This window comes from Mauremys mutica, chromosome 7 (assembly GCF_020497125.1).
Source record: "Mauremys mutica isolate MM-2020 ecotype Southern chromosome 7, ASM2049712v1, whole genome shotgun sequence".
Taxonomy (NCBI): Eukaryota; Metazoa; Chordata; order Testudines; family Geoemydidae; genus Mauremys; species Mauremys mutica.
In genome coordinates this window covers 75,100,534-75,113,746 of record NC_059078.1, presented here as the reverse complement: position 1 = coordinate 75,113,746, position 13,213 = coordinate 75,100,534, and positions in this window count along the sequence as shown.

Below are 13,213 nucleotides of genomic sequence, written 5' to 3'. Positions count from 1 at the left end.
CCTGCCTTCATTAGCAGGACCAAGTACTGATTTTTGCTTCAGATCCCTAAGTGGCCCCCTTAAGAATTGAACTCATAACCCTGTGTTTAGCAGACCAATGCTCAAACCACTGAGCTATCCTTCCCCAAGACCTAAATGTATAGGACATGTCATGAAAGTAACATGTAAATAGCTATTTGTTTTTCTTCCTGAAGAAGAAAAATAATCATATCACCATTTGATTATTTTCCTAGGGTCCCTTTACTAAAAATGTTTTTGCCTGTGGCATTCGCACAAGTGCTTCCAAGATTAAATCTAATCATCCCTTACATTTCCAAAGTGGTGTCTGGTGTCTCAGTCACATAACGCCCATTGACTGTAATGGAAGTTGATGCATAGCTAAAATCCTTCTCAGGTGTTGAAAATTCACTTAAAAGAGAATAATATTTCAAGGACTGAAATTATTAATAAATATCCTAGACCCTCGCAAAAGTTCAGTTCTGTAGAGATTGTAAGTCACCTCTCCTTGTTAATTGGTGGAACTACACTTTTAAGTAGACAAGAACAATCAATAGCCACCCTAAACAACTCATCCCATGAGGGAAGAAGTCATGAAGCATGTCAGCTATTGGTTGGACTTGGGAGAAGGCAGAGTATTTGTTATTTGTATTGTGGACGAGCCCCAGGCCCTGTTTAGTAAACTGACACTTATCTATGAAGAATTATCAGTATCTAAATAGAACAATTTGGGCCAATCAAATTGCACAGTGTGTAAATCAAAGTAGAGCTTGATCAATTGAGTTAATTTGGCTAGAAAATGTGCCTTTGCTCTACCTGAGTAGTGCTGACACAAGCACATGTTAAAAAACGTACCTCATGCATGAAAGAAGAGTTCTTTCCAATATATTGTGATGTAAGTAATAGTGATATTTTTCTATGGAGTCAATAGACTCAATAGCTTCCCTCACAATGGAACTATTTTGGTGCATTTCTCTGTATTACATAAATAAAAGGTAATTCCAAATGTGTTACCTAATCAGGTAGGTTTACACTTCAAGCTGGAGCTGTAAATTCCAGCTCAAGGAGACATACTTGCACTAGCTCTGACCAAGCAAGGCTAGCTGCCTTGACTATGTACCCATCTGAGGCACTAGGAATGTACTTGGGGGCAGCTTGCCCCTGCTACCCCTTACACTGTTGTGACTTCACTCCTATTTTTAGCATACTAATCTGATCAGAGCTAGCACAGGTATGTTTCCTTGAGCTGGAAATTACACTTCCAGATCTAGTGCAAACATACCCTTTGTGTACAACTTTGCATGTGAATTCACTTTTGCACCTAATTATTTTCATGCCAGTGCATACAAATGATGTAAGGGTAAATGCTGCTTGCTGTTACAGTAATATAAATCTGAAGTAATTGAATTCAGTGGACTTACTCTGTATTTTCAACAGTGGCAGGATCTGGCCCACTGTGGCTATGCTTACACTAACCTTTTTGGGGAAATTGCCGCAGCTCCAATGATGCGTGCTATTTTTTAGACATGGCGCTGGAATTTGCATGGAGTCATTGAATCTTGCTCAAGTAAAAATAACGAGGAGTCCTTGTGGCACCTTAGAGACTCACAAATGTATTTGGGCATAAGCTTTCATGTGCTAGAGCCTACTTCATCAGATGCATGAAGTGAAAAATACAGGAGCAGGTATAAATACATGAAAGGATGGGGGTTGCTTTACCAAGTGTGAGGTCAGGCTAACACAAGGGTGGACAACCTACGGCCCACAGGACCATCCTGCTTGGCCCCTGAGCTCCTGGCCCAGGAGGCTCACCTCCCAGCCCCTTCCCTGCTGTCCCTCCTCCCCAACAGCCTCAGCTTGCTCACTCTGCCGCTGGCGCAATGCTCTGGGCGGCAGGGCTGTGAGCTGCTGGGGCAGCGCAGCTGCAAAGCCCGGCCTGACCTAGTCTCTGTGCTGTGTGGTGGCGGGCAGTGTGGCCCGGCTCCAGCTGGGCAGCGTGGCTGTAGCGCTGCCAGCCACCAGTGCTCCAAGCAGTGCGGTAAGGAGACAGGGAGCAGGGGGGATGTATAGAGGGCAGGGGAGTTTGGGGTGGTGGTCAGGGGGCAGGAGTCCTGAGGGGGGGCAGATAGGAGGTGGGGCTGGGCCATGACTTCCTCCCCTAATCAGCCCTTGTCATAAATAGTTAAGGGTTAAGTTTCCACCTGTAAAGGGTTAACACATAGTACCTGGTGAACACCTGACCTGAGGACCAATCAGGGAAGAGAATTTAAAATTCCTAGGAGGGAACTTTTTCTCTCTGTTCGTGTGTGTGTTGTTCTTAGCCGTTTGGAGTTACAAGGGTCCAGATGCTTAATCAAGTCTTCTACAAGTTTCCATCTTTCTGAACTAATTTCTTCTAGTCAAGGTAGTGAGTATTAGAAGGGTACTTTGTGTCCTCATCTAGTAATCCTATGTTTGCAATTCTGTGTGTTTGTTATTGATTATTCTTAATTCTGCCTGTATTGTTTGTACTGAGAAGGAGAGAAGATTCTCTCCAGAACTTAGCAAGGTTATACCCTATGAGTGTCCAGCTTGGACTCAGAGAGATTGTGTACTTTCTTGTTTTTCTTTTAATAAATTCTTTCTATAAAGATTTGATTAAATCCCTCTACTGTGGATACAGGGGGAGGGGGCTAAGAAACTCTCTCTTGGTGGTGAGACAAGCTTATCTCCGGGCAGAGAGGGGAGGGGGGAGGTTTCTCTCTCTGTGAGTTGATCTGTGTTTCCCCAGGGAACGTCTTTGGAAAGAGGAGGGGGGGGGGAAACAGGGGTGTCCCGGCCCACGTATTCGACCGGGTGGTGGCAGCAAAAAGGGGACCTACCCTAGGATTTTAGGGTGGGGGGATACATGCGGGTCCCCACATTGGAACCCAACAGTTCCAAGTGGGGATGAGACCTGTGACATGGTTGGCAGCGGTGTTTCGAACCCAGAGACAGAGGCACGTTTTTTTCTACCTAGAGCACTCTGCAGCAGCCCCTGCTGAGAGGTGTGTCATTCCTTTGTGATATCAGGTATCACTCAGGATTCCTTAGGTGGGGGGAAGTGCTCGTCGGAGCACATTCCCGTCCAACGGGAAAAACAGGTTTGGTGGGGGGGAGAGAAGAACCCTCCAGCCAGATTTTTTTTCCTGTGTCTTTTGAAATACTCAGGAAGCAGGGAACCACAGATCCCTGAGAGGATTTCACTAGACTTTTCTCGCAGGTACTGGTAGCACCAGCCTGTCAGCTGGGCTTATTGGTACAACAGCTCAGAGGGAGAGGGAGACAGAGAATTTTTTTATCTTTCCCTCTTTCTCAGTACAAAACAGTAACATTACACAAACCACAATTTGCTATACAAAGGATTGATTTCTCTTTCTTTACTCAAGTTATCATAGACAGGGTTAGGGACTGTCAAGCAACACAGACAGTTCACTGACTGCAGAAGGGTGTGGCCAGCACCAGGACACAGACACAATGAGTACCAAGGACGCATCTAAACTGGATGCAAAACAAAGAGAACTGGACTTTAAACAACAGGATTTAAATACTAAACTCCAGGAGATGGAAATGAAAGAAAAAGCCAAACAGGCTGACTACAAGAGGGAGCTGGAGATACTTCAAGCCAGGGAAGCTAACCACAGGAGGGAGATGGAAAAACGACAGGCTGATCAGGCAGCCAGAGAAGCTGACCAACAAGCCAAAGAGGCAGAACACAGGAGGGTGATGGCAGCCAAAGAGGCTGAGCGGGCAACCAAAGAGTTAGAACTACAAATCCAGACACAGGCTCTGGAATTAGAAAAGACTAAGCAAAATAATCCAACCAATCCACCCCCTCTTCAACCTTCTGATCAACCTTCTCGGAAAAAAATTCCCACCTACAGGGCAGGTGATGATGTTGAGGCCTTCTTAGAAAACTTTGAAAGGGCCTGTGTTGGATACCGTCTTCCTGAAACAGAATACATGGTAGAGCTGAGGTCACAGCTCTGCGGACAATTAGCCCTGGTGGCAGCTGAAATGCCTAGGGACCAAATGAACGACTTTCAACTATTCCTAACCAAGGCCTGATTCAGAATGGGCATCACCCCTGATCACGCCCGTCAGCGTTTCAGAGCCCAGAAATGGAAACCAGAGATGTCATTTCCACAGCACGCTGCTTACCTTGAAAAACACTATTTGTCCTGGATAACAGGATCCAAGGTTAAGGAGATAGGCGACTTACACCTCCTGATATTGATGGAACAGTTCCTAGATGGTGTTCCTGAGAACATTAGACGCTACATACAAGACGGTAAACCAAAAACTCTCACTGAGGCAGGGGAGATTGGAGCCAGATGGATGGCATCGGTAGACACCACGAAAGCTACTGCCAAGGGGAGTGAATCCCACAAGGTACCCATCGAGACTAAACCTTACCATCGAGGGCCAATCAAGCCCACACCTACAACCCAAGGCCAGTCACACCCTACCTCTTCTTCTACCTCACCAGTCTCCAGTAGACCAACACAAACCGGTGACCCATCAAGTGGGCAATGTTTTCAATGCAATGAACTGGGGCATATCAGAGCCAAATGCCCAAAGAACCTAAACTGAGTGGAACTCCTTGCACCTTCACACCAAGGAAATCCGGACCTAGATGTATCTCAAATCCCCTTACAACATAGGGAAACTTTGAGAGTGGACGGAAAGGAGGTTATCGCATGGAGAGACACTGCAGCACATGTGTCAGCTATCCACCGAACCTTCGTGGACCCCAAATTCATCAACCAGGAAACCAAAGTGACAATTCGCCCCTTCATGTCAAAACCTGTAAGATTACCTACAGTGCGTTTACCTGTCCAGTACAAGGGCTGGTCAGGGAAGTGGACTTTTGCTGTCTATGACAACCATTCGATCCCCATGCTACTGGGGAACAACTTGGCCCACCACGTTGAGCAGCCAAAAACAGAGGGAGTGGTTACACGCAGCCAAGCCAGACGAGCTGCCGGACACATCCCTGTTCCTGAGCCATCCACCGAGACCCCGGCTGTGTTACCAGAGAGGGTGGAGCCGGCTCCCATACCAACAACTACAGCAGCCATAATACATCCAGTCCCAGGACCGGAACTGGAAGAGCAGCCGGCGCCAGCACCGACGCCAGCGCTTACAACACCATCGCCAGAGGGCGACAACGGGCCTGAACTGGAAAAACCGGCAAACAACCCTACCCTAGAGGCTCAGCCGGAGCGTGAAATAACACCTTGTGCACCAGCGGAAAGCGGTTCACAGTCAACGGAAACAACCTCAGCACCTACATCGCTTCCAGAGGAACTGGTGTCTCCCGCCTCAAGGGAACAGTTCCAGACAGAGCAGGAAGCCGATGACAGCCTCAAGAAAGCATGGGCGGCGGCACGCAGCAACCCACCACCTCTCAGCTCTACTAACCGATCCCGGTTCGTTGTGGACCAAGGACTATTATACAAGGAATTTCTTTCTGGTGGACATCAGGAGGGCTGGCATCCTCAAAAACGGTTGCTAGTTCCGACCAAGTACCGGGAAAAGCTCTTAAGCTTAGCCCATGATCATCCTAGTGGCCATTCTGGGGTGAAGCGAAGCAAAGACAGGTTGGGAAGGTCCTTTGACTGGGAGGGGATGGGCAAGGCGGTAGCCACTTACGTCCAGTCTTGTAAGGTATGCCAAACGATAGGAAAACCCCAAGACCAGGTCAAGGCCCCTCTCCAACCACTTCCCATAATTGAGGTCCCATTTCAGCGAGTAGCTGTGGATATTATGGGTCCTTTCCCAAAGAAGACCCCCAGAGGAAAGCAGTACATACTGACTTTTGTGGACTTTGCTACCAGATGGCCGGAAGCAGTAGCTCTAGGCAACACCAGGGCTAAAACTGTGTGCCAGGCCTTAACTGACATTTTTACCAGGGTGGGTTGGCCCTCTGAAATTCTTACAGATTCGGGAACAAATTTCCTATCAGGGACCATGAAAGACCTGTGGAAAACTCATGGGGTGCACCACTTGGTGGCCACCCCGTACCACCACCAAACTAATGGTCTAGTGGAAAGGTTTAATGGAACTTTGGGGGCCATGATCCGTAAATTCGTAAATGAACATTCCAATAATTGGGATCTAGTGTTACAGCAGTTGCTGTTTGCCTACAGGGCTGTTCCACATCCCAGTTTAGGATTCTCACCATTCGAGCTGGTGTATGGCCATGAGGTTAAGGGGCCATTACAGCTGGTGAAACAGCAATGGGAGGGGTTTACGCCTCCTCCAGGAACGAACATTCTGGATTTTGTAGGCAACCTTCAAAACACCCTCCGAGACTCTTGGGCCCTTGCTCGAGAGAACTTAAAGGATGCTCAAGTGGAGAAAAAGGTCTGGTATGATAGACACACCAGAGAGCGTTCCTTCAAGGTTGGAGACCAGGTTATGGTCTTGAAGGCGCAACAGGCCCATAAGATGGAAGCGTCCTGGGAAGGACCATACATGGTCCAGGAGTGCCTGGGAGCTGTTAACTACCTCATAGCATTCCCTGATTCCTCTTTAAAGCCTAAAGTATTTCATGTTAACTCTCTAAAGCCCTTTTATTCCAGAGAATTACAGGTCTGTCAGTTTACAGTCCAGGACGGAGATGACACCGAGTGGCCTGAAGGTGTCTACTACGAAGGTAAAAGAAATGGTGGTGTGGAAGAGGTAACCCTCTCCACAACCCTACAATGTCTACTGTGGCAACAGATCAAGGAGCTGTGCACTCACTTCGACACCTTGTTCTCAGCCAACCCAGGACGGACTGAGCAAACCTGCCACTCCATAGACACAGGTAATGCTCACCCGATTAGAACCCCACCCTACCGGGTGTCACCTCATGCCAAAGTTGCTATTAAACAGGAGATTGACAACATGTTGGAGATGGGTATCATCCGCCCTTCTACCAGTGCATGGGCATCTCCAGTGGTTCTGGTTCCCAAACCAGATGGGGAAATACGCTTTTGCGTGGACTACCGTAAGCTAAATGCTGTAACTCGTCCAGACAACTATCCAATGCCACGCACTGATGAGCTATTGGAAAAGTTGGGACGTGCCCAGTTCATCTCTACCATTGACTTAACCAAGGGGTACTGGCAAGTACCACTAGATGAACCTGCCAGGGAAAAATCTGCCTTCATCACCCATGCAGGGGTGTATGAATTTAATGTGCTTCTGTTCGGACTGCGGAATGCACCTGCCACCTTCCAAAGGCTGGTGGATGGTCTACTAGCGGGATTGGGAGACTGTGCAGTTGCATACCTCGATGATGTGGCCATTTTTTCTGATTCATGGCCCGAACACCTAGAACATTTGAAAATGGTTTTTGAGCACATCAGGCAGGCAGGACTAACTGTTAAGGCCAAAAAGTGTCAAATAGGCCAAAACAGAGTGACTTACCTAGGACACCAGGTGGGTCAAGGAACCATCAACCCCCTACAGGCCAAGGTGGAGGCTATCCAACAGTGGCCTGTCCCAAGGTCAAAGAAACAGGTCCAATCCTTCTTAGGTTTGGCCGGATATTACAGGCGATTTGTACCACACTACAGCCAAATCGCTGCCCCACTAACTGATCTGACCAGGAAAACCCAGCCAAATGCAGTTAAGTGGACTGATGAGTGTCAGAAAGCCTTTACCCAGCTTAAGGCGATGCTCATGTCTGACCCTGTATTAAGGGCCCCGGACTTTGAAAACCCCTTCCTAGTTACCACCGATGCATCTGAACGTGGGGTAGGAGCGGTACTAATGCAGGAAGGACCGGATCACAACTTCCATCCTGTCGTGTTTCTCAGCAAGAAACTGTCTGAGACGGAAAGCCACTGGTCCATCAGTGAAAAAGAATGTTACGCCATTGTGTATGCCCTGGAAAAGCTATGCCCATACGTTTGGACAGTAATAGTGATGATGAAATGCTAAGGGAAATTAGAGAGGCTATCAAAATTAAGAACCCAATAATAGTGGGGGATTTCAATTATCCCCATATTGACTGGGAACATTTCACTTCAGGACGAAATGCAGAGATAAAGTTTCTCGATATTTAAATGACTGCTTCATGGAGCAGCTGGTACGGGAACCCACAAGGGGAGAGGCGACTCTAGATTTAATCCTGAGTGGAGCGCAGGAGCTGGTCCAAAAGGTAACTGTAGCAGGACCGCTTGGAAATAGTGACCATAATACAATAGCATTCAACATCCCTGTGGTGGGAAGAACATCTCAACTGCCCAACACTGTGGCCTTTAATTTCAAAAGGGGGAACTATACAAAAATGAGAGGGTTAGTTAGACAAAAGTTAAAAGGTACAGTGACTAAAGTGAAATCCCTGCAAGTTGCGTGGGCCTTTTTTAAAGACACCATAATAGAGGCCCAACTTCAATGTATACCCCAAATTAAGAAAAACAGTAAAAGAACTAAAAAAGAGCCACCGTGGCTTAACAACCATGTAAAAGAAGCAGTGAGAAATAAAAAGACTTCCTTTAAAAAGTGGAAGTCAAATCCTAGTGAGGCAAATAGAAAGGAGCACAAACACTGCCAACTTAAGTGCAAGAGTGTAATAAGAAAAGCCAAAGAGGAGTTTGAAGAACGGCTAGCCAAAAACTCCAAAGGTAATAACAAAATGTTTTTTAAGTACATCAGAAGCAGGAAGCCTGCTAAACAACCAGTGGGGCCCCTTGACGATCAAAATTCAAAAGGAGCGCTTAAAGATGATAAAGTCATTGCGGAGAAACTAAATGGATTCTTTGCTTCAGTCTTCACGCCTGAGGATGTTAGGGAGATTCCCAAACCTGAGCTGGCTTTTGTAGGTGACAAATCTGAGGAACTGTCACAGATTGAAGAGTCACTAGAGGAGGTTTTGGAATTAATTGATAAACTCAACATTAACAAGTCACCGGGACCAGATGGCATTCACCCAAGAGTTCTGAAAGAACTCAAATGTGAAGTTGCGGAACTATTAACTAAGGTTTGTAACCTGTCCTTTAAATCGGCTTCGGTACCCAATGACTGGAAGTTAGCTAATGTAACGCCAATATTTAAAAAGGGCTCTAGGGGTGATCCCGGCAATTACAGACCGGTAAGTCTAACGTCGGTACCGGGCAAATTAGTTGAAACAATAGTAAAGAATAAAATTGTCAGACACATAGAAAAACATAAACTCTTGAGCAATAGTCAACATGGTTTCTGTAAAGGGAAATTGTGTCTTACTAATCTATTAGAGTTCTTTGAAGGGGTCAACAAACATGTGGTCAAGGGGGATCCGGTGGACATAGTGTACTTAGATTTCCAGAAAGCCTTTGACAAGGTCTCTCACCAAAGGCTCTTACATAAATTAAGCTGTCATGGGATAAAAGGAAAGGTCCTTTCATGGATTGAGAACTGGTTAAAGGACAGGGAACAAAGGGTAGGAATTAATGGTAAATTCTCAGAATGGAGAGGGGTAACTAGTGGTGTTCCCCAAGGGTCAGTCCTAGGACCAATCCTATTCAATTTATTCATAAATGATCTGGAGAAAGGGGTAAACAGTGAGGTGGCAAAGTTTGCAGATGATACTAAACTGCTCAAGATAGTTAAGACCAAAGCAGATTGTGAAGAACTTCAAAAAGATCTCACAAAACTAAGTGATTGGGCAACAAAATGGCAAATGAAATTTAATGTGGATAAATGTAAAGTAATGCACATTGGAAAAAATAACCCCAACTATACATACAACATGATGGGGGCTAATTTAGCTACAATGAGTCAGGAGAAAGATCTTGGAGTTATCGTGGATAGTTCTCTGAAGATGTCCACGCAGTGTGCAGAGGCGGTCAAAAAAGCAAACAGGATGTTAGGAATCATTAAAAAGGGGATAGAGAATAAGACTGAGAATATATTATTGCCCTTATATAAATCCATGGTACGCCCACATCTCGAATACTGTGTACAGATGTGGTCTCCTCACCTCAAAAAAGATATTCTAGCACTAGAAAAGGTTCAGAAAAGAGCAACTAAAATGATTAGGGGTTTAGAGAGGGTCCCATATGAGGAAAGATTAAAGAGGCTAGGACTCTTCAGTTTGGAAAAGAGAAGACTAAGGGGGGACATGATAGAGGTATATAAAATCATGAGTGATGTTGAGAAAGTGGATAAGGAAAAGTTATTTACTTATTCCCATAATACAAGAACTAGGGGTCACCAAATGAAATTAATAGGCAGCAGGTTTAAAACAAATAAAAGGAAGTTCTTCTTCACGCAGCGCACAGTCAACTTGTGGAACTCCTTACCTGAGGAGGTTGTGAAGGCTAGGACTATAACAATGTTTAAAAGGGGACTGGATAAATTCATGGTGGCTAAGTCCATAAATGGCTATTAGCCGGGATGGGTAAGAATGGTGTCCCTAGCCTCTGTTCGTCAGAGGATGGAGATGGATGGCAGGAGAGAGATCACTTGATCATTGCCTGTTAGGTTCACTCCCTCAGGGGCACCTGGCATTGGCCACTGTCGGTAGACAGATACTGGGCTAGATGGACCTCTGGTCTGACCCGGTACGGCCTTTCTTATGTTCTTATGTTCTTATGTTTGGGGCTGGCAGTTCCAGCTACAAACTGACCATGCTGTGCTAAAGTGGCTTCACACCAACAAGGGAAACAACAAGAAACTTCTCCGCTGGAGCTTAGCTCTCCAAGACTTTGACTTTGACATTCAACACATTTCAGGAGCTTCCAACAAAGTTGCTGATGCACTCTCTCGTGAACGTTTCCCAGAATCAAGTGGCTAAAAAGTGTTCTTAACATGTTTTCATGCTTAGTAGTCTATGTAATAGTGCATGTGTTTTATTACTCTGTTTGTTTTACAGTTCTAGGAGGAAATCACCGCCAGTGGATACCACTGTTGCGATTTGGGGGGCGTGTCATAAATAGTTAGTTAAGGGTTAAGTTTCCACCTGTAAAGGGTTAACACATAGTACCTGGTGAACACCTGACCTGAGGACCAATCAGGGAAGAGAATTTAAAATTCCTAGGAGGGAACTTTTTCTCTCTGTTCGTGTGGGTGTTGTTCTTAGCCGTTTGGAGTTACAAGGGTCCAGATGCTTAATCAAGTCTTCTACAAGTTTTCATCTTTCTGAACTAATTTCTTCTAGTCAAGATAGTGAGTATTAGAAGGGTACTTTGTGTCCTCATCTAGTAATCCTATGTTTGCAATTCTGTGTGTTTGTTATTGATTATTCTTAATTCTGCCTGTATTGTTTGTACTGAGAAGGAGAGAAGATTCTCTCCAGAACTTAGCAAGGTTATACCCTATGAGTGTCCAGCTTGGACTCAGAGAGATTGTGTACTTTCTTGTTTTTCTTTTAATAAATTCTTTCTATAAAGATTTGATTAAATCCCTCTACTGTGGATACAGGGGGAGGGGGCTAAGAAACTCTCTCTTGGTGGTGAGACAAGCTTATCTCCGGGCAGAGAGGGGAGGGGGGAGGTTTCTCTCTCTGTGAGTTGATCTGTGTTTCCCCAGGGAATGTCTTTGGAAAGAGGAGGGGGGGGGGGAAACAGGGGTGTCCCGGCCCACGTATTCGACCGGGTGGTGGCAGCAAAAAGGGGACCTACCCTAGGATTTTAGGGTGGGGGGATACATGCGGGTCCCCACATTGGAACCCAACAGTTCCAAGTGGGGGTGAGACCTATGACAGCCCTCCTTACAATTTACGAAACTTGATGCGGCCCTCAGGCCAAAAAGTTTGCCTGCCCCAGTCTAATGAGATAAATCAATTAACAGCAGGATACCGAGGGAGGAAAAATAACTTTTGAAGAGGTAAAAGAGTGGCCCATTACAGACAGTTGACAAGAAGGTGTGAGTAACAGTAGGGAGAAATTAGTATTGGGGAAATTAAGTTTAGGTTTTGTAATGACCCAACCACTCCCATTCTGGCCCAATCTGATGGTATCCAGTTTGCAAATTAATTCCAGTTCTGCAGCTTCATGTTGGAGTCTGTTTTTGAAGGTTTTTTGTTGAAGAATTGCCACTGTTAGGTCTGTTATTGAGTGACCATTGAGTTATTGAGAGATTGAAGTGTTCTCCCACTGGCTTTGAACGTTATGATTCCTGATGTCAGATTTGTGACCATTTATTATTTTGCGTAGAGATGTCCGGTTTGACCAATGTACATGGCAGAGGGGCATTGCTGGCACATGATGGCATATATCACATTGGTAGATGTGCAGGTGATCAAGCCCTGGATGGTGTGGCTGATGTGGTTAGGTCCTATGATGGTGTCCCGTGAATAGATAGCTGGACAGAGTTGGCACCAGGGTTTGTAGCAGGGTTTGGTTCCTGGGTTGGTGTATTTACTGTGTGTTGTGTAGCTGCTGGTGAGTATTTGCTTCAAGTTGGGGGGCTGTCTGTAGGCGAGGACTGGTCTGTCTCCCAAGGTCTGTGGGAGTGAGGGATCATCCTTCAGGGTAGATTGTAGATCCTTGATGATGCGCTGGAGAGGTTTTAGTTGGGGGCTTTAGGTGACGGCTAATGGCATTATGTTACTTTCTTTGTTGGGCCTGTCTTGTAGTAGGTGACTTCTCGGTACCCTTCTAGCTCTGTCAATCTGTTTCTTCACTTCACCAGGTGGTTATTGCAGTTTTAAGAATGCTTGATAGAGATTCTGTAGGTGTTTGTCTCTGTCTGAGGGATTGGAGCAAATACAGTTGTATCTTAGAGCTTGGCTGTAGACAATGGATCGTGTGGTGTGGTCTGGATGAAAGCTGGAGGCATGTAGGTAAGTATAGCGGTCAGTAGGTTTCTGGTATAAGGTGGTGTTTATGTGACCATCGCTTATTAACACTGTAGTGTCTAGGAAGTGGACCTCTGGTGTGGACTGGTCCAGGCTGAGGTTGATGGTAGGGTGGAAATCGTTGAAATCTTGGTGGAATTCCTCAAGGGCTTTCTTCCCATCGGTCCAGATGATGAAGATGTCATCAATGTAGTGAAAGCAGAGTAGGGGCGTTAGGGGACAAGAGCTGAGAAAGAGTTGTTCTAAGTCAGCCATGAAAATGTTGGCATACTGTGGGGCTATGGGGTACCCATAGCAGTCCCACTGCCTTGAAGGTATAAATTGTCCTCAAATTTGAAATAGTTATGGGTGAGGAGAAAGTCACAAAGTTCAGCCACCAGGTTTGCCATGATGGTATTGGGGATTCTATTCCGAATGGCTTAT